The sequence below is a fragment of the Artemia franciscana genome, chromosome 17 (genome assembly GCF_032884065.1).
Source record: "Artemia franciscana chromosome 17, ASM3288406v1, whole genome shotgun sequence".
NCBI lineage: Eukaryota > Metazoa > Arthropoda > Branchiopoda > Anostraca > Artemiidae > Artemia > Artemia franciscana.
In genome coordinates, this window is record NC_088879.1 from 18,499,010 (window position 1) to 18,520,578 (window position 21,569).

Consider the following 21,569-nt stretch of genomic DNA (forward strand, 5'->3'; position numbering starts at 1 on the left):
ATCTATCTATATATATAAAAATAAGTTGTCTGTCCGTTACGCCAGATTATATCTATATATATAAAAATAAGTTGTCTGTGTGTGGATCTGTGGATGGATCAGGTGACGTCACCTGAAAAAACTGGATCAGGTGACGTCAAAACTGAAAAAACTAAAAAAAGGCAAAAACTACAAAAAAAACTAAAAACTAATAAAAAAAATAAAAAAGCTAAAAAACTAAAAAAACTAAAAAAAGGCAAAAACTACAAAAAAAACTAAAAACTAATAAAAAAGCTAAAAAACTAAAAAAACTAAAAAAAGGCAAAAACTACAAAAAAAACTAAAAACTAATAAAAAAAATAAAAAAGCTAAAAAACTAAAAAAAACTAAAAAAACTAAAAAAAGGTAAAAAACTAAAAAAACTAAAAACAAAAAAAAACTAAAAAAAAGGAAAAAACTGAAAAATAAGCTAAAATAAAGGTAAAAACCAATAAAAAACTAAAAAAAAAACTGAAAAAACTAAAAAAAAGGCAAAAACTACAAAAAAAAACTAAAAACTAATAAAAAAAGTAAAAAAGCTAAAAAACTAAAAAACTTAAAAAACTAAAAAAAGGTAAATAACCAAAAAAAATAAAAAATAAAAAAAAACTAAAAAAAAGGAAAAAAACTGAAAAATAAGCTAAAATAAAGGTAAAAACCAATAAAAAACTAAAAAGAAAAAAAGGAAAAAACTAAAAAAAATTAATAAAAATTCAAATTAAATATATATATATATATATGTGTTTTTAACTACGTAAAACTTGCGAATATACAACATTCTTTGCTGTCCCATTGTCTGTGCATATAAATAGATTTTCAGGTTTACCGACTCTTGAACATGCAACATATAATGGTCCATGGGAAAACAATCCGTATTCAGATCTATACCTCATGATTCTAATGATTGCCCTTGAGCTTTGTTGATGGTGATTGCTAATCGACCATTCCCTGAGTCGCCATCGTCATTTATATATCCCCCTGTGCACCCTGGCGTCCCCTTTGTAGTTATGTCCCTGTGTCCCGGTCGTCATTTATATTCCCTGTGTCCCGGTCGTCATTTGTGTCCCGGTGTTCCAGTCTGTGATTTCTCTTTGAGTGTCCCGGGCGTCATTTATATTCCTTGTGTCCCGGTGTCCCGGTCGTCATTTATATCCCCCTGTGCCCTCCGGCGTCCCCATTGTAGTTGTGTCCCTGTGTCCCGGTCGTCATTTATATTCCCTGTGTCCCGGTCGTCATTTGTATCCCGGTGTCCCCGGGTCTGTATATACATTCGTTTTTTAGTTTTGTTTTTCTCCTTTATTTTTTTTCCTTTTTTCTTTTTTTTTCTTTTTTAGTTTATTTAGATTTTTAGATTTTTTAGTTTTTTTTATTAGTTTTTAGTTTTTTTGTAGTTTTTACCATTTTTTTAGTTTTTTTAGTTTTTTTTTTTTACTTATGTCCTGGTCGTCATTTATACTCCCTGTGTCCCGGTCGTCATTTGTGTCTCGGTGCTTTGTTGAATGCTAATTTATATTATATTTATATTTATATTTTTATATTTATTAATATTTTTTTAGTTTTCTTTTTCTCTTATTTTTCAGTTTTTCCTTTTTTTTTAGTTTTTTCTTTTTTAGTTTTTAGTTTTTTTTTTGTTTTTTACCTTTTTTTTAGTTTTTTTAGTTTTTTTAGTTTTTTAGCTTTTTTAGTTTTTTTTATTAGTTTTTATTTTTTTTTTAGTTTTTGCCTTTTTTTAGTTTTTTTCAGTTTTTTTTAGTTTTTAGTTTTTTACCTTTTTTTTAGATTTTTTTTAGTTTTTTAGCTTTTTTAGTTTTTTTTCTTTTTAGTTTTTTTTGTAGTTTTTTACCTTTTTTAGTTTTTTTTCTTCTTTTGTATTAGTGTGAAATAATTCAGACGTCATATGCGGACAAACACGACGTCACTCGACAGACAGACAGACAGACATAACCCACAAACAACTTATTTTTATATATATTTATTCATATTTTTTTAGTTTTCTTTTTCTCTTTTATTTTTCAGTTTTTTTCCTTTTTTTTAGTTTTTTTCTTTTTTAGTTTTTAGTTTTTTTTAGTTTTTACCTTTTTTTAGTTTTTTTTAGTTTTTTAGCTTTTTTATTTTTTTATTAGTTTTTATTTTTTTGTAGTTTTTGCCTTTTTTTTATTTTTTTCAGTTTTTTTTAGTTATTAGATTTTTACCTTTTTTTAGTTTTTTTTTCTTTTTAGTTTTTTTGTAGTTTTTACCTTTTTTAGTTTTTTTCTTCTTTTGTATTAGTGTGAAATAATTCAGACGTCATATGCGGACAAACATGACGTCACCTGATCCACAGATCCACACACAGACAACTTATTTTTATATATATAGATATATATTTAACTACGTAAAACTTGCGAATATACAACATTCTTCGCTGTCCTATTGTCTGTCCATATAAATAGATTTTTATATATATTGTCAAAATATATTGAAATATTTGTGCAATTCCCAGTTTGTTTAGTTTTTTCTTTTTTTTTTTAGTTTTTTAGCTTTTTTAGTTTTTTTTAGTTTTTTATCTTTTTTATTTTTTTATGTTTTTTCTTTTTGGGTTTTTTCTTTTTTTTATTTTTTCAATTTTTAATTTTTTTTTAGTTTTTTCTTTTTAGTTTTTTTTTAGTTTTTTACCATTTTTCTTTTTTCGAATTACTTTAATCTATTGTCAAAATATTTCGAAATATTTATGCAATTTCCAGTTTTTACATTCTAGTTTGTTTTCTTTTATATATATAGAAAATATAATCTGGCGTAACGGACAGACAACTTATTTTTATATATATAGATATATATATATATATATATCTATATATAAAAATAAGTTGTCTGTCTGTCTGTCTGTGGATCAGGTGACGTCATGTTTCTGTGTTGGCTGACGTCATGTTTTCGACTGACGAAATTACGAAATTACATTGGGACACAAATGACGACCAGGACACCGGCACATAGGGAATATAAATGACGACCGGGACACTCAAGGAGAAAGCGACCGGGACACAAGGAATGTTCAATTAGCAATCACCATCAACAAAACACCGTCAACAAACCATCACAAATGACGACCGGGACACAGGGAGTATAAATGACGACCAGGACATAAGTTAAAAAAAAACTAAAAAAAGGGTAAAAACTACAAAAAAACTAAAAAGAAAAAAACAAACTAAAAACTAATAAAAAAACAAAAAAAGCTAAAAAACTAAAAAAAAACTAAAAAATAAAAAAAAACTAAAAAGAGGAAACAAAAAGAAAAATAAAAGAGAAAAACAAAACTAAAAAAATAAAAATAAAAAAAAACTAAAAAGAAAAAAGAAAAGACTGGGACAGCGGAATACAAATGACGACCGGGACACAGGGAATATAAATGACGACCGGGACACAGGGACACAACTACAACGGGGACGCCGGGGGGCACAGGGGGATATATAAATGACGATGGGGAGACAGAGAATGTTCGATTAGCAATCACCATCAACAAAGCTCAAGGGCAATCATTAGAATCATGAGGTATAACTAAAAAAACTAAAAAAAAAGGCAGAAAACTAAAACCTAAAAAAATACCAATTCAAAAACGAATGTATATACAGACCGAGACACCGGGACACGAATGACGACCGGGACACAAGGAATATCCATGACGCCCGGGACCCTCAAAGAGAATTCACAGACTGGGACACCGGGACATAAATGACGACCGGAACACATGGAATATAATTGACGACCGGGACACCTTGGGGCACACGGGGATATATAAATGACGACGGCGACACAGAGAATCGTCGATTAGCAATCACCATCAGCAAAGCTCAAGGGCAATCATTAGAATCATGAGGTATAGATCTGAATACGGATTGTTTTCCCCTGGACCATTATATGTTGCATGTTCAAGAGTCGGTAAACCTGACAATCTATTTATATGCACAGACAATGGGACAGCAAAGAATGTCGTATATTCGCAAGTTTTACGTAGTTAAAAACACATATATATATATATATATATATATATATTATATATATATATATATATATATATATATATATATATATATATATATATATATATATATATATATATATATATATATATATATATATATATATATATATATATATATATATATATATATATATATATATATATATATATATATATATTCACAGGTGGGACATAGGGACACAACTACAATGGCGCGTAACTAATATGGCGCGTAATGACTTACGCGCGTGAGGGGGCTTGGGGGGGGGCGCAAAGCGCCCCCACCAACTAGGTGTTGGGGTGGCGCGAAGCGCCACCCCAACAGCTAGTATATGTATATATATATATATATATATATATATATATATATATATATAGCTTGTTTCATATATATATATATAGCAGCAACGTTGCGGCTATTCCGGACGACGCAATTGCCAACGCTATATCATTTTTTGATCGAATTGATGCTAGAATCGGTTTTATCACTAACGTTTTACCAGTACCTCCCGGCGAATCCAAAAAGAAAATTTCTCCAACGTTGTTATCGACACAACGCATTATCGTATCATAAATGTCTTTTTGTTCTGACGTTAGCTTGGAAATGTTATTTTGTAGATACGACAATAGATCACTCGTACTGTAACTTTGTTCACGATCCAACTCTACACATGTCGAAACAGCAGCGGTACGATTAGGTGAAGTAATTCCAAAATCCTGAAGAGGTTTCTTTGCCATAAAAACGCAAAAATCTTCTATAATAACTAAAGTGTAGTCATAAATTTCCGATGTAAAATCAAAAGTCATATCTGACGTCTCTAACCGTTTTCGATGGAGTGTATCTTCGGACATTTTTGATTTGTATTTTCCCCATAACTCTGTAGGAGCTGATGGAGAGCAAATTGTTAGTGTGATGCCAAACAATGTAGAAATTTGACTTGGAGTTGACGTTTCGCACCCGTCATTAATGCAGTTATCCCAGTGTTGGTCATTCTCCAATAAATTCAGAGCTTTGCATGCACTACGGTAAGTGCCATGTATAGTCTCGCTTACAGTTCTCAAATACTCAAGGGACGTCGGACCGGGTACATTCACCAAAAGCAGGCGTAGAAAGAATCATTCATGGTGATTGGGGTGAACGGTGTAGAATCTTCCTATCGTGGTATCTTTGAAGATGGTAGAGTGGCCGTCGACTGACTTACCCTGTTTTCGACGTTCAGATACTTTATTTTTAGTATTCCACGTGTAATACGAAGGCACTTCAGTATACAGCAGTTTTTTTGCAAAAGAATCATTTTTGCATAGCGAAAAGAAAGCAGTTAACTTTGTATCCGGTGGATTCAGGGCTCTTTGTTGCACGTTGGTGTCCGAGAAATAAACACTATGACCATTCTGTAAATGTACCGCTAAGTGAACAACAGCTGGACTACGTTCATGTATCGGAAATGAAAGAATTCGCCAAACAGCTTCATTACTGCTTACGTATCTTCCAGCCTGATATTGCACGATTTCGTCGATATCTTTGATTTCGGGCAGCAAGCCAAAAACTGCCATGTCACTACCTTTGTTGACGTAATTTTTGCAAAACTACGTAAAAATTGCGAATATACAACATTCTTGGCTTTCCCATTGTCTGTGCATATACAAAGCCGTATGTACTAATAATGACGTCATATGCAAACGCTCTTTTTACAAACAAACAAACATACATACACACAACTCGTTTTTATATAGATAGATCGATAGATACAATACAATACAAATTAACTGTGTAAAACTTGCGAATATACAACATTCTTCGCTGTCCAATTATCGTTGCATATAAATAGATTGTCAGGTTTAGCGACCCTCGAACATGCAACGTACAATTGTCCATGGGAAAAACAATCAATATTAAGATCTATACCATATTTTTATAATGATTGACCTTGAGCTTTGTTAATGGCTATTGCAAATGCTAATCGAATTGGGAATTGCAATCTTTTAAATTGAAAAGGCAGATCCGTTGGAATCATGGGAATGCGAGGAATAAGAACAGCCTCACCCTAAAAAGGGCATGTCAAGATTTTGGCCTCTATTAGGTTTTCCATTATTTTTTTTTTACGGCAAGTCGCGTGCCATTGCAAGGCTTTGGTGGGTTGATATTTCTTAAAAGTATTATTGGTACACCTATTTTTAGTTGTAGCACGTGTGGTGGAAACCCTGAAAGATCTATGGAATTTAAAAATTCAGATGGATAATTAACCGCTTCATTTGGTTCCAAAACTGTGTCGACTGACTTGTAAAGGACTGCCTGGTCTCAAATCGTGGTCAAAAGAATATTGTTGATTTCGTGGACATCTATATTTTTGGGAGCGAGAATCGCTCTTTCACTTAGCCATTTATTATTTTTATAATTTTTTAGAATATTCGGAAATACTTTTTCAATCAATTCATTTTTGGACGTCACTAAATTACAGAAATCAGCAGGTAGTTGTATACGTCCTGAAATTGAGTCTACTGGGAGCTTTCCGTTTCCAATTGCCAGCAATTGATCTGAAAATGTTTGACCAGAGTCATCGTTTTGCAATCGGACACGCATATTTGTAGTTAATTTTAATATTTTTACGTGTGCCCATAAATTAGAATTTTTCAGGCAAGCATTCATTTCGTCTGCAGGAGTTGATCTAGGTATTATAGGTAATGTTTGCCTGAAATCTCCCGCAAGGAATATTAATGTGCTGTCAAAGGATTTCGACTTCCCTCTCAAATCTTTCAAGCATTGATCCAGAGCCTCGAGTGATTTTTTGTGTGCCATTGTGCACTCATCCCAAATAATAAGTTTGCATTGCTGCAATACTTTACCCATCCCAGATATTTGGAAATATTGCATGTGGGAGTTTCTGTAGAATTCAAATTCAGAGGCAATTTCAAAGCGAAATGATCAGTTCTTCCACCAGGCAGCAATGTTGCGGCTATTCCGGACGACGCAATTGCCAACGCTATATCATTTTTTGATCGAATTGATCCCAGAATCAGTTTTATCACAAACGTTTTACCAGTACCTCCTGGCGCATCCAAAAAGAAAATTTCTAAAACGTTGTTATCGACACAATGCATTATCGTATCATAAATGTCTTTTTGTTCCGACGTTAACTTGGCAATGTTATTTTGTACATACGACAATAGATCACTCGTACTGTAACTTTGTTCACGATCCAATTCTACACATGTCGAAACAGCAGTGATACGGTTAGGTGAAGGCATTCCCTAATCCTGAAGAGGTTTGTTTGCCATACGTACGCACAAATCTTCTATAATAACTAAAGTGTAGTTATAAATTTCTGATGTAAAATCAAAAGTCATATCTGACGTCTCTAACTGTTTTCGATGGAGTATATCTTCGGACATTTTTGACTTATATTTTTCCCATAACTCTGTAGGAGCTGATGGAGAGCAAGTTGTTAAAATAATGCCAAACATTGCACGAATTTGACTTGGGGTTGACGTTTCGCACGCGTCATTGATGCAGTTATCCCAGTGTTGGCCATTCTCCAATAAATTCAAAGCTTGGCATGCACTACGGTAATTGTCATACATAGTACCGTTTACAGTTCTCAGATACTCAAAGGATGTCGGATCGGGTACATTCACCAAAAGCAGGCGTAGAAAGAAGCATTCATGTTGATTGGGGTGAACGGTGTACAGTCTTCCTATTGTGGTATCTTTGATATGGTAGGTTGGCCGTCGACTGACTTACCCTGTTTTCGACGTTCAAGTACTTTATTTTTAGTATTCCACGTGTAATTCGAAGGCACTTCAGTATACAGCAGTTTTTTTGCAAAAGCATCATTTTTGCAAAGCGAAAAAAAAGCTGTTAATTTTGTATCCGGTGGATTCAGGGCTCTTTGTTGCACGTTGGTTTCCGAGAAATAAACACGTTGACCATTCTGTAAATGTACCTCTAAGTGAACAACAGCTGGGACTACGTTCATGTATCGGAAATGAAAAAATTCGCCAAACAGCTTCATTACTGCTTATGGTATCTTTCAGCCTGATATTGTACGATTTCGTCGAAAATCTTTTGATTTCGGGCTGCAAGCCAAAAACTGCCATTTCATGCCTTTGTTGACGTATTTTACATATGTATTTGATTGCCTTTACGGAGTTACAGTATTCAACGTTTATGTGTGCATTATATGTTTTTGATAATAATGGGGAATACGGAACAACCCACTGGTTATCTACTTCGATGGTGGTACCGTTACGCTTCTTTATTATTGCTGTTTTACCGCCATTTTCAGTAGATCTTCTTCTATATTGTGAGTAGCCATCATTGCCAGTAATTGTGTTGGATACTAAAAGTCGAGGATATTGCTTTGTGCACCTTCCTTTGGCCAGGCATGGTGAATTTTCGTTCAGTGCACCGCAAGGTCCATGTATCATATTTTTTACAATAATATCATGTAACCCCTTATCGACATTTTTATCAGGTATTTCAGCGGAAATCACATCATCAATTTCGTTCGAAGTAATTGTTTTATGTAGCCAGATTAGTATATGTGCGTGTGGCAAACCTCGTTTTTGCCATTCCACTGAGTACATCCAGCATCGCACTGACCCAAACACTTCAAGTTTTACTATGTAGTTTATCAGTGGTTTCAACTTTTGCCGGAAGACACGGGCCGTAAAGTCATGCCTATGAACCGCCGATTGTCCTTGAAGTAAAAGCTGCAGTATCTCGTCCCAAGATTGATTACATGTAAATGTAATAAATAAATCTGGACGACCATAGAGACGAACATACGCGATAGCATCTTGAGCATATTCATGCATATGACGGGAACTGCCAGCATATGACAAAGGTAAAATTGTTAATCTTCCAACGTTTGTGGTATTACCGTCATTTATAACTGCATCTCGCAAATGAATTTATTGTTCAGAGCGGAGCTTGGTCTGATTCAGGTGGATATATAGCAAACGTTCTGATTCAATTTTAAGCATACATATCAACGACAAATTGGTGAAACAATTCACGGCATTTTAAAATATAATTTTCTTCATCCTGCCGAATCATTAGTCTATAGGAATAATAATAAATTGCACTGCATTTCTTATTCATTTCTTTGTTAGTGGCTGGATTCATCAATTTAATATTAAAAGTGATAGCCGTCGGCTCCATCCCAAAAAATGATAGGATATTGTAGGGCATCGTAGCATCGATGAGTTTCAGCAATTCTTAACAACTGAGCGTTTCGCTTATGAAGAATAATATCTCGAGGTAAAAACTGATCACCGACCATAACGATTGCCACTTCGTCGATAGTTGGAGCATTGTATCTACGCACATGTTGGCCAAGAGGCGTTTTGTCAGCGGAAATAACAATTTTATGCGTATCAGTAGGCATCAAATCGATGGCTGTTTTGAACAGACGCACTAAATTATTATTTTCATGGAAAAGATGTTGCAATTGGGGAACGATTGTCCTTTCAACGTTGGGAGAAATTTCGCAACGTGCATTCAATTCAGAATTTCTATCACTGATGAAGTACAATTGTAAAAATTTATGATTCTCGCCTGAGAATGGTAGAAGGGACCCTGCTCTATGATAAATTTGCCCTTTTACTTTGAAAGTAGACATAAATTGATCTGGCGATTTGGGCTCCAAACGACGTCATTTGGAAAAATGAGTTGTATTTTCCGATTTGTGACAAAAAACGCTTAGATTCTGACGTAGTTCCAGTAAGGAAAGTCTTCAATGGCTCTGGTGGTGCAGCCAATAGAGTAAGTTTAACTTTTCCTAAGGCGCAACACATTACCATTGTTTCACCATTGAATTTCAAGGCCTTGCAATAGGGACATATTTTAGACATTGTCCCGATTTGAACACATCTACTCAAGCTATAATCATCGACTGGGCTGTACCTGAATGCCAGGCGATAACTTTCAGGTTGCTCTGATTCCTCGGCACGCTTTCTTTTCTTACTTTCTCTATCAGCAGCAAGCCTGATTTCTTGCTGTTTTTGTGATTCCTCGGCACGCCTTCTTTTTTCACTTTCTCTTTTAGCAGCAAGTCTGCTTTCGCGTTGCTCAGGTAATTCCTCGGCACGCTTTCTGTTCTTTCTTTCTCTATCAGCCTCAAGCCTGCTTCCTTGCTGTTCTTTTGATTCCTCGGCACGCTTTCTTTTCTGACTTTCTCTATCAGCAGCAAGTTTTTTGGCATAGACTCTTTGAGCATCTTCATCGGCTTTTGCCATTGTAATTTCATCAGTCATTTTAAACTTAAACATAAATAGATTTCTACGTGAACATATATGTCTTAAATTTCTTTAATGACGTCACCGTCATAGCAAAAATGACGACAACTAACTTCATGACGTCAGTCGACACAGAAACATGACGTCACCTGACAGACACACAGACAGACAACTTATTTTTATATATATAGAAATATATATATAAGATGTTTGTTTGCGTGTGTCTGTTGACTGACGTCATGTTTTTGTGTCGACTGACGTTGTATTTGTCGACTGAAGTCATTATAAGGATTGAGCTGTATGTCGTCATGAAGTTGTTTGTCGAATGACGTCAAGTTTGTCGACTGACGAAATTACAGACCGGGACACCGGGAAACAAATGATGACAGGGACACCGGTTACAAAGGGATTATAAATGACGACCGGGACACTCAAAGAGAAATAACAGACTGGGACACCAGGACACAAATAACGACCGGGACACAGGGAATATAAATGATGACCGGGACACAACTACAACGGGGATGCCGGGGGGCACAGGAGGGATATATAAATGACAACCGGGACACAGGGAATGTTCGATTAGCAATCACCATCAATAAAGCCCAAGAGCAATCATTATAATAATGAGGTATAGATCTGAATACGGATTGCTTTTCCCATGGACAATTTTATGTTGCATGTTCAAGAGTCGGTTAGCCTTACAATTTATTTACATTCACAGATAATGGGACATCGAAGAATGTTGTATATTCGCAAGTTTTACGCAGTTAAAAACATATATATATCTATCTATATTCACAGGTGGGACACAGGGACACAACTACAATGCGCGTAACTAATATGGCGCTTAACGACTTACGCGCACGGGGGGGGGGGGGGGGGGCTTGGGGGGGGGAGGCGCGAAGTGCCCCAAACAACTGGGTGTTGGGGTGCTAGTACATATATATATATATATATATATATATATATATATATTATATATATATATATATATATATATATATATATATAATATATATATATATATATATATATATATATATATATATATATATATGTATATATATATATACCTACCTAGTTGGTGGGGCGCTTCGCGCCCCCCAAGCCCCCCCCGCGCGCGTAAGTCGTTACGTGCCATATTAGTTACGCGCCATTGTAGCAGTGTCCCTGTGTCCCACCTGTGAATAGAGATAGATATAAATATATTTTTAACTACGTAAAACATGCGAATATACAACATTCTCCGCTGTCCCATTGTCTGTGCATATAAATAGCATTTATATTCCCTGTGTCCCGGTCGTCATTTGTGTCCCTGGTGTCCCAGTTTGTATTTCCTCTTTGAGTGTCCCGGTCGTCATTTATATTCCCTGTGTCCCAGTGTCCCGGTCGTCATTTGTGTCCCGGTGTCCCCGGTCTGTACACCTAGACCGGGATATATATATATATATATCCCGGTCTATATATATATATATATATATATATATATATATATATATATATATATATATAATATATATATATAAATATATATATATGTATATATATATATATTATATATATATATATATATATATATATATATATATATATATATATATATATATATATATATATATATATATATATATATATATAGCTGTTGGGGTGGCGCTTCGCGCCACCCCAACACCTAGTTGGTGGGGCGCTTCGCGCCCCCCCCCCAAGCCCCCCCGCGCGCGTAAGTCGTTACGTGCCATATTAGTTACGCGCCATTGTAGCAGTGTCTCTGTGTCCCACCTGTGAATATGAATTTGAATTTTTAACTACGTAAAACATGCGAATATACAACATTCTTCGCTGTCCCATTGTCTGTGCATATAAATAGCATTTATATTCCCTGTGTCCCGGTCGTCATTTGTGTCCTGGTGTCCCAGTTTGTATTTCCTCTTTGAGTGTCCCGGTCGTCATTTATATTCCCTGTGTCCCAGTGTCCCGGTGTCCCGGTCTGTAATTTCTATTCAAACAATCCCTGTGTCTCAGTCGTCAATTATATATCCCACCTGTGCCCCCGGCGTCCCCGTTGTAGTTGTGTCCCTCCGTCCCGGTCGTCATTTATATTCCCGGTCGTGAGTTGTGTCCGGGTGTCCCAGTCTGTAATTTTTCTTTTCTCACCTTATTATCATTCTCACCTTACCTTGGCAATAGATAACTTCACAAGTCCTTTACTGCAACGATACCTCATAAAATATGACAATAATATTTGAATATAACAAACAGAGGAATTACATCCATGGAAGTGATTAGCAAGTTTAGAGCACTCTTTGCTGGAAATATAGTATTCTCCATGCCATTATGTTTGACAAAGAGACTCAATATTCTTCTTCTAACTTCGAATGTTTCAAATGACTGGGGTAAAATCTACAAAACATCATGTACTATTATATCCCCAGTACAGCTTTTACTTCAAGGACAATCGGCGGTTCATAGACATGACATTACGCCCCGTGTCTTCAGGCAAAAGTTGAAATCACTGATAAACTACATAGTAAAACTTGAAGTGTTTGGGTCAGTGCGATGCTGGATGTAGTCAGTGGAATGGCAAAAACGAGGTTTGCCACACGCATATATACTAAAATGGCTACATAATAAATTACGTCTAACAAAATTGATGATGTGATTTCCACTGAAATACCTGATGAAAATGTCGATAAGGGGTTATATGATATAGTAGTAAAATATATGATACATGGACCTTGCAGAGCATTGAACGAAAATTCACCATGTATGGCCAAAGGAAGGTGCACAAAGCAATATTGTTCCATATTCCATATTGTTCCATAATATTGTTCCATATTGTTTCATAATAATTGTTCCATATTCCCCAATATTATCAAAAACATTGAATGCACACATGAACGTTGAATACTGTAACTCCGTAAAGGCAATCAAATAAATATGTAAATGTGTCAACAAAGGTAGTGACATGGCAGTTTTTGGCTTGCAGTCGGAAATCAAAGATATCGACGAAATCGTGCAATATCAGGCTGGAAGATACGTAAGCAGTAATGAAGCTGTTTGGCAAATTCTTTCATTTCCAATACATGAACGTAGTCCAGCTGTTGTTCACTTAGCGGTACATTTACAGAATGGTCAACGTGTTTTTTTCTCGGACACCAACGTGCAACAAAGAGCCCTGAATCCACCGGATACAAAGTTAACTGCTTTCTTTTCGCTATGCAAAAATGATTCTTTTGCAAAAAAAACTGCTGTATACTGAAGTGCCTTCGTATTACACGTGGAATACTAAAAAGAAAGTATTTGAACGTCGAAAACAGGGTAAGTCAGTCGACGGCCACCCTACCATCTTCAAAAATACCACGATAGGAAGATTCTACACCGTTCACCCCAATCAACATGAATGCTTCTTTCTACGCCTGCTTTTGGTGAATGTATCTGGTCCGACGTCCCTTGAGTATTTGAGAACTGTAAGCGGTACTATACATGACACTTACCGTAGTGCATGCAAAGCTCTGAATTTATTGGAGAATGACCAACACTGGGATAAGTGCATTAATAGACGCGTGCGAAACGTCAACTCCAAGTCAAATTCCTGCATTGTATTGCATCACAACTAACAACTTGCTCTCCATCAGCTCCTACAGAGTTATGGAAAAAATATAAGTCAAAAATGTCCGAAGAGATACTCCATCGAAAACTGTTAGAGACGTCAGATATGACTTTTGATTTTACATCGGAAATTTAAAACTACACTTTGGTTATTATAGAAGATTTGTGTGTTTTTATGGCAAAGAAACCTCTTCAGGATTTTGGAATGCCTTCACCTAATCGTACCGCTGCTGTTTCGACATGTGTAGAATTGGATCGTGAACAAAGTTACAGTACGAGTGAAATATTGTCGTATCTACAAAATAACATTTCCAAGCTAACGTCAGAACAAAAAGACATTTATGATACGATAATGCGTTGTGTCGATAACAACGTTGGAGAAATTTTCTTTTTGGATTCGCCGAGAGGTAACCGGTAAAAACGTTTGTGATAAAACCGATTTTAGCATCAATTCGATAAAAAAATGATATAGCGTTGGCAATATCGTCGTCCGGAATAGCCGCAACGTTGCTGCTATATATATATATGCAACATTGCTATATATATCTATATATATATATATATATATATATATATATATCTATATATATAAAAAATAAGTTGTCTGTGGATGGATGGATGGATGGATGTGTGGATGGATGTGTCAGGTGACGTCACCTGAAAAAACTGGATTAGGTGACGTCAAAACTGAAAAAACTAAAAAAAAGGCAAAAACTACAAAAAAAAAACTAAAAACTAATAAAAAAAATAAAAAAGCTAAAAAAACTAAAAAAACTATAAAGGTAAAAACCAATAAAAAACTAAAAAAAAAACTGAAAAAACTAAAAAAAGGCAAAAAACTACAAAAAAAAACTAAAAACTAATAAAAAAAGTAAAAAAAGCTAAAAAACTAAAAAAACTAAAAAAACTAAAAAAAAGGTAAAAAACTAAAAAAAATAAAAAATAAAAAAAAACTAAAAAAAAGGAAAAAACTGAAAAATAAGCTAAAATAAAGGTAAAAACCAATAAAAAACTAAAAAAAAAAAGGAAAAAACTAATAAATGACGACACTCAAAGAGAAAGCGACCAGGACAAAAAACTAAAAAAAAAGGCAAAAACTACAAAAAAACTAAAAACTAATAAAAAAAATAAAAAAGCTAAAAAACTAAAAAAACTAAAAAAAGGTAAAAAAACTAAAAAAAACTAAAAACTAAAAAAAAACTAAAAAAGGTAAAAACTAAAAGAACTAAAAAAGAAAAAAATAAATGACGACACTCAAAGAGAAAGCGACCAGGACAAAAGGAATGTTCGATTAGCAATCAACAAAGCACCGGACACAGGGAGTATAAATGACGACCAGGACACAAGTAAAAAAAAAAATTAACAAAACTAAAAAGAAGGTAAAAACTACAAAAAACTAAAAAGAAAAAAAAACTAAAAACTAATAAAAAAACTAAAAAATCTAAAAATCTAAATAAACTAAAAAAGAAAAAAAAAGGAAAAAAATAAAGGAGAAAAACAAAACTAAAAAACGAATGTATATACAGACCGTACACCGGGATACAAATGACGACCGGGACACAGGGAATATAAATAACGACCGGGACACAGGGACACAACTACAACGGGGACACCGGGGGAAACAGGGGGATATAAATGACGACCGGGACAAAAAAACTAAAAAGAAATAAAAACTAAAAACTAATAAAAAAAACTAAAAAATCTAAAAATCTAAATAAGCTAAAAAAGAAAAAAAAAAGGAAAAAAATAAAGGAGAAAAACAAAACTAAAAAACGAAAGTATATACAGACCGGGACACCGGGATACAAATGATGACCGGGACCCGGGGACACAGGGAATATAAATGACGACCGGGACACAGGGACACAACTACAACGGGGACACCGGGGGAAACAGGGGGATAACCTGACAATCTATTTATATGCAAAGACAATGGGACAGCAAAGAATGTTGTATATTCGCAAGTTTTACGTAGTTAAAACCATATATATATATATATATCTATATTCACAGGTGGGACATAGGACACAACTACAATGGCGCGTAACTATTATGGCGCGTAACGACTTACGCGCGCGGGGGGGGCTTGGGGGGGGGGCGCGAAGCGCCCCCACCAACTAGGTGTTGGGGTGGCGCGAAGCGCCACCCCAACAGCTAGTATATATATATATATATATATATATATATATATATATTTAACTACATAAAAACATGCAAACATACAACATTCTTTGCTATCCCATTGTCTGTCCGTATAAATAGATTGTCAGGTTTACCAACTCTTGAACATGCAACATAATAATTGTCCATAGGAAAAAATCCGTATTCAGATCTATACCGCATTTTCTAACGATTGCCCTTGAGCTTGGTTGATGGTGATTACTAATCGAACATTCCCTGTGTCCCCGTCGTCATTTATATATCCCCCTATGCCCCCGGCGTCCCCGTTGTCGTTGTGTCCCTGTGTCCTGGTCGTCATTTATATTCCCTGTGTCCCGGTCGTCATTTGTGTCCCGGTATCCCAGTCTGTAATCTCTCTTTGAGTGTCCCGGTCGTCATTTATGTTCCCTCTGTCCCGGTGTCCCGGTCGTCATTTTTTTCCCGGTGTCCCGGTTTGTAATTTGTCTTTTAGCATCACAGTCGTCATTTATATTCCTTGTGTCCCGGTGTCCCAGTCTGTAGTATCATCTTATAATAACGTCATATACAAAACCTTATATACTTATAATGACGTCAAATGCAAACCCACAAACGAACAAACATGCATATATACATCTTATTTTTATATATATAGATACAGTTTCTTCTTTAGCTTTTTTTCCTTTTAGTTTTTTCTTTTTTTTTTAGTTTCTTCTTTTTATTGATTTGTTTTCTTCAATTTGTCAATGTTCATTCTAACATTGACACTTGGAAAAATCTTTACGTGCCAAGCATGCTGAAGCTCCAACAATTTATATTAGACCTCAAATTTGGGGTATCTGTTTTAAGGTTTTCAAATTACTTTAATCTGTTGTCAAAATATATTTAAATAATTGTGCAATTCCCAGTTTTTTTTTTAGTTTTTTCTTTTTTTGTTTTTTAGCTTTTTTTAGTTTTTTTTCTTTTTATTTTTTATCTTTTTTTATCTTTTTCTTTTTAAGTTTTTTTTTTAATTTTTTAATTTTTTTTTAGTTTTTTTCTTTTTAGTTTTTTTTTAGTCCTTTATACCGTTTTTCTTTTTTCGAATTACATTAATAAATTGTCAAAATATTTCGAAATATTTATGCAATTTCCAGTTTTTACATTCTAGTTAGTATTCTTTTATATATATAGAAGATATAATCTGGCGTAACAGACATAGTGTAACAGACATAACAGACAGACAACTTATTTTGTCAATATATTCAAAATATATTTAAATATTTGTGCAATTCCCAGTTTTTTTTTAGTTTTTTCGTGTTTAGTTTTTTAGCTTATTTTTAGTTTTTTTCTTTTTATTTTTTTTATCTTTTTCTTATGTTTTTCTTTTTAAGTTTTTTTATAATTTTTAATTTTTTTTTTAGTTTTTTCTTTTTAGTTTTTTTTTAGTCTTTTAACCGTTTTTCTTTTTTCGAATTACATTAATATAATTGTCAAAATATTTCGAAATATTTATGCAATTTCCAGTTTTTACATTCTAATTAGTTTTCTTTTATATATATAGAAGATATAATCTGGCGTAACATACATTGTGTAACAGACATAACAGACAGACAACTTATTTACCCACAATATAGAAGAAGATCTACTGAAGATGGCGGTAAAACAGCAATAATAAAGAAGCGTAATGGTACCACCATCGAAGTAGATAACCAGTGGGTTGTTCCATATTCCGCATTATTATCAAAAACATTTAATGCACACATAAACGTTGAATACTGTAACTCCGTAAAGGCAATCAAATACATATGTAAATACGTCAACAAAGGCAGTGACATGGCAGTTTTTGGCTTGCAGCCCGAAATCAAAGATTTCGACGAAATCGTACATATCAGGCTGGAAGATACATAAGCAGTAATGAAGCTGTTTGGCGAATTCTTTCATTTCCGATACATGAACGTAGTCCAGCTGTTGTTCACTTAGCGGTACATTTACAGAATGGTCAACGTGTTTATTTCTCGGAAACTAACGTGCAACAAAGAGGCCTGAATCCACCGGATACATAATTAACAGCTTTTTTTAACAGCTGAGAACTGTAAACGGTACTATACATGACAATTACCGTAGTGCAAGCCAAGCTCTGAATTTATTGGAGAATGACCAACACTGGGATAACTGCATCAATGACGCATGCGAAACGTCAACCCCAAGTCAAATTCGTGCATTGTTTGGCATCATTTTAACAACTTGTTCTCCATCAGCTCCTACAGATTTATGGGAAAAATATAAGTCAAAAATGTCCGAAGAGATACTCCATCGAAAACTGTTAGAGACGTCAGATATGACTTTTTATTTTACATCAGAAATTTATAACTAAACTTTAGTTATTATAGAAGATTTGTGCGTACGTAAGGCAAACAAACCTCTTCAGGATTTAGGAATGCCTTCAGCTAACCGTATCGATGCTGTTTCGACATGTGTAGAATTGGACCGTGAACAAAGTTACAGTAAGAGTGATCTATTGTCGTATGTACAAAATAACATTTCCAAGTTAACGTCGGAACAAAAGGACATTTATGATACGATAATGCATAGTGTAGATAACAACGTTGGAGAAATTTTCTTTTTGGATGCGCCAGGAGGTACTGGTAAAACGTTTGTGATAAAACTGATTCTGGCATCAATTCGATCAAAAAATGATATAGCGTTGGCAATTGCGTCGTCCGGAATAGCCGCAACATTGCTGCCTCGTGGAAGAACTGCTCATTCCGCTTTGAAATTGCCTCTGAATTTGAATTCTAAAGAAACTCCCACAGGCAATATTTCCAAATCATCTGGGATGGGTAAAGTATTGCAGCAATGCAAACTTATTATTTGGGATGAGTGCACAAAGGCACACAAAAAATCGGTTGAGGCTCTGGATCAATGCTTGAAAGATTTGAGAGGGAAGTCAAAACCCTTTGGCAGCACATTAATATTGCTTGCGGGAGATTTCAGGCAAACATTACCTATAATACCTAGATCAACTCCTGCAGACGAAATGAATGCTTGCCTGAAAAATTCTAATTTATGGGCACAAGTAAAAATATTAAAATTAACTACAAATATGCGTGTCCGATTGCAAAACGATGACTCTGGTCAAACATTTTCAGATCAATTGCTGGCAATTGGAAACGGAAAGCTCCCATTAGACTCAATTTCAGGACGTATACTACTACCTGCTGATTTCTGTAATTTAGTGACGTCCAAAAATGAATTGATTGAAAAAGTATTTCTGAATATTCTAAAAAATTATAAAAATAATAAATGGCTAAGTGAAAGAGCGATTCTCGCACCCAAAAATATAGAGGTCCACGAAATCAACAATATTGTTTTGACCAGGATTCGAGACCAGGCAGTCCTTTACAAGTCAGTCGACACAGTTTTGGAACAAAATAAAAGCGGTTAATTATCCATCTGAATTTTTAAATTCCATAGATCTTTCAGGGTTTCCACCACACGTGCTACAACTAAAAATAGGCGTATCAATAATACTTTTAAGAAATATCAACCCACCAAAGCTTTTAAATGGCACGCGACTTGCCGTAAAAAAAAACAATGGAAAACCTAATAGCGGCACAATCTTGACAGGGCCTTTTGAGGGTGTAGGCTGTTCTTATTCCTCGCATTCCCATGATTCCAACGGATCTGCCTTTTCAATTAAAAGATTGCAATTCCCAATTCGATAAGTATTTGCAATCACCATTAACACAGCTCAAGGTCAATCATTAGAAAAATGTGGTATAGATCTTAATATTGATTGTTTTTCCCATGGAAAATTGTACGTTGTATGTTCGAGGGTCGGTAAACCTGACAATCTATTTATATGCAATGACAATTGGACAGCGAAGAATGTTGTATATTCGCAAGTTTATACGCAGTTAATTTGTATTGTATCTATCTATCTATCTATATAAAAACAAGTTGAGTGCATGCATGTTTGTTTGTTTGTAAAAAGAGTGTTTGCATATGACGTCATTATTAGTACATACGGCTTTGTATATGCACAGACAATGGGAAAGCCAAGAATGTTGTATATTCGCAATTTTTACGTAGTTTAACTCCTGCAGATGAAATGAATGCTTGCCTAAATTTTCTTATTTATGGGCAATCACTCGTAAAAAATATTAAAATTAACTACAAATATGCGTGTCCGATTGCAAAACGATGACTCTGGTCAAACATTTCAGATCAATTGCTTGCAATTGGAACGGAAGGCTCCCCAGTAGTGGGAAAGCCAAGAAAGTTGTATATTCGCAATTTTTACGTAGTTTAACTCCTGCAGACGAAATGAATGCTTGCCTAATTATCTAATTTATGGGCACACGTAAAAATATTAAAATTAACTACAAATATGCGTGTCCGATTGCAAAACGATGACTCTGGTCAAACATTTTCAGATCAATTACTTGCAATTGGAAACGGAAAGCTCCCAGTAGTGGGAAAGCCAAGAATGTTGCATATTCGCAATTTTTACGTAGTTTGAAACACATACATAAATCTATCTATATTCACGGTGGGACACAGGGATACAACTACAATGGCGCGTAACTAATATGGCGCGTAATGACTTACGCGCACGGAGGGGCTTTGGGGGCGCGAAGCGCCCCACCAACTAGGTGTAGGGGTGGCGCGAAGGCACGCCACCACAAACAGCTAGTATAATATATAGATATATATATATATATATATTATATATATTATATAATATATTATATATATATATATTATATATATATAATTGTTTCTGAAGGAACAATTATTAAATTACGAAACTGGACAAAAAAAAAGCATCATGTTGTGTATTCAAGTTCATCGTAGTTAAATTATGTACACCAAATTGTAAATGTACGCGTCATTAATGCACTTATCCCAGTGTTGGTCATTCTCCAATAAATTCTGAGCTTTGCATGCACTACGGCAAGTGTCATGTATAGTACCGTTTACAGTTCTCAAATACTCAAGGGACGTCGGACCGGGTACATTCACCAAAAGCAAGCGTAGAAAGAAGCATTCATGTTGATTGGGGTGAACGGTGTAGAATCTTCCTAACGTGGTATCTTTGAAGATGGTAGGGTGGCCGTCGACTGACTTACCCTGTTTTCGACGTTCAAATACTTTATTTTTAGTATTCCACGTGTAATACGAAGGCACTTCAGTATACAGCAGTTTTTTTTGCAAAAGAATCATTTTTGCATAGCGAAAAGAAAGCAGACAACTTTGTAACCGGTGGATTCAGGGCTCTTTGTTGCACGTTGGTGTCCGAGAAATAAACACATTGACCATTCTGTAAATGTGCTAAGTGAACAACAGCTGGACTACGTTCATGTATCAGAAATGAAAGAATTCGCCAAACAGCTTCATTACTGCTTACGTATCTTCCAGCCTGATATTGCACGATTTCGTCGATATCTTTGATTTCGGACTGCAAGCCAAAAACTGCCATGTCACTACCTTTGTTGACGTATTTACATATTTATTTGATTGCCTTTACGGAGTTACAGTATTCAACGTTCATGTGTGCATTAAATGTTTTTGATGATAATGG

The 21,569-nt window shown here is 34.8% G+C and overlaps 1 long non-coding RNA gene across 1 annotated transcript in view; it reads left to right on the forward strand.

The window, feature by feature from the left end:
- LOC136037957 (uncharacterized) overlaps positions 1-21,569 on the forward strand; it is a 70,868-nt gene continuing 49,299 nt past the window's right edge. The window contains exon 1 of the long non-coding RNA XR_010620090.1: positions 1-384. This is a non-coding gene — a long non-coding RNA (uncharacterized LOC136037957). The remainder of the gene's footprint in view (positions 385-21,569) is intronic.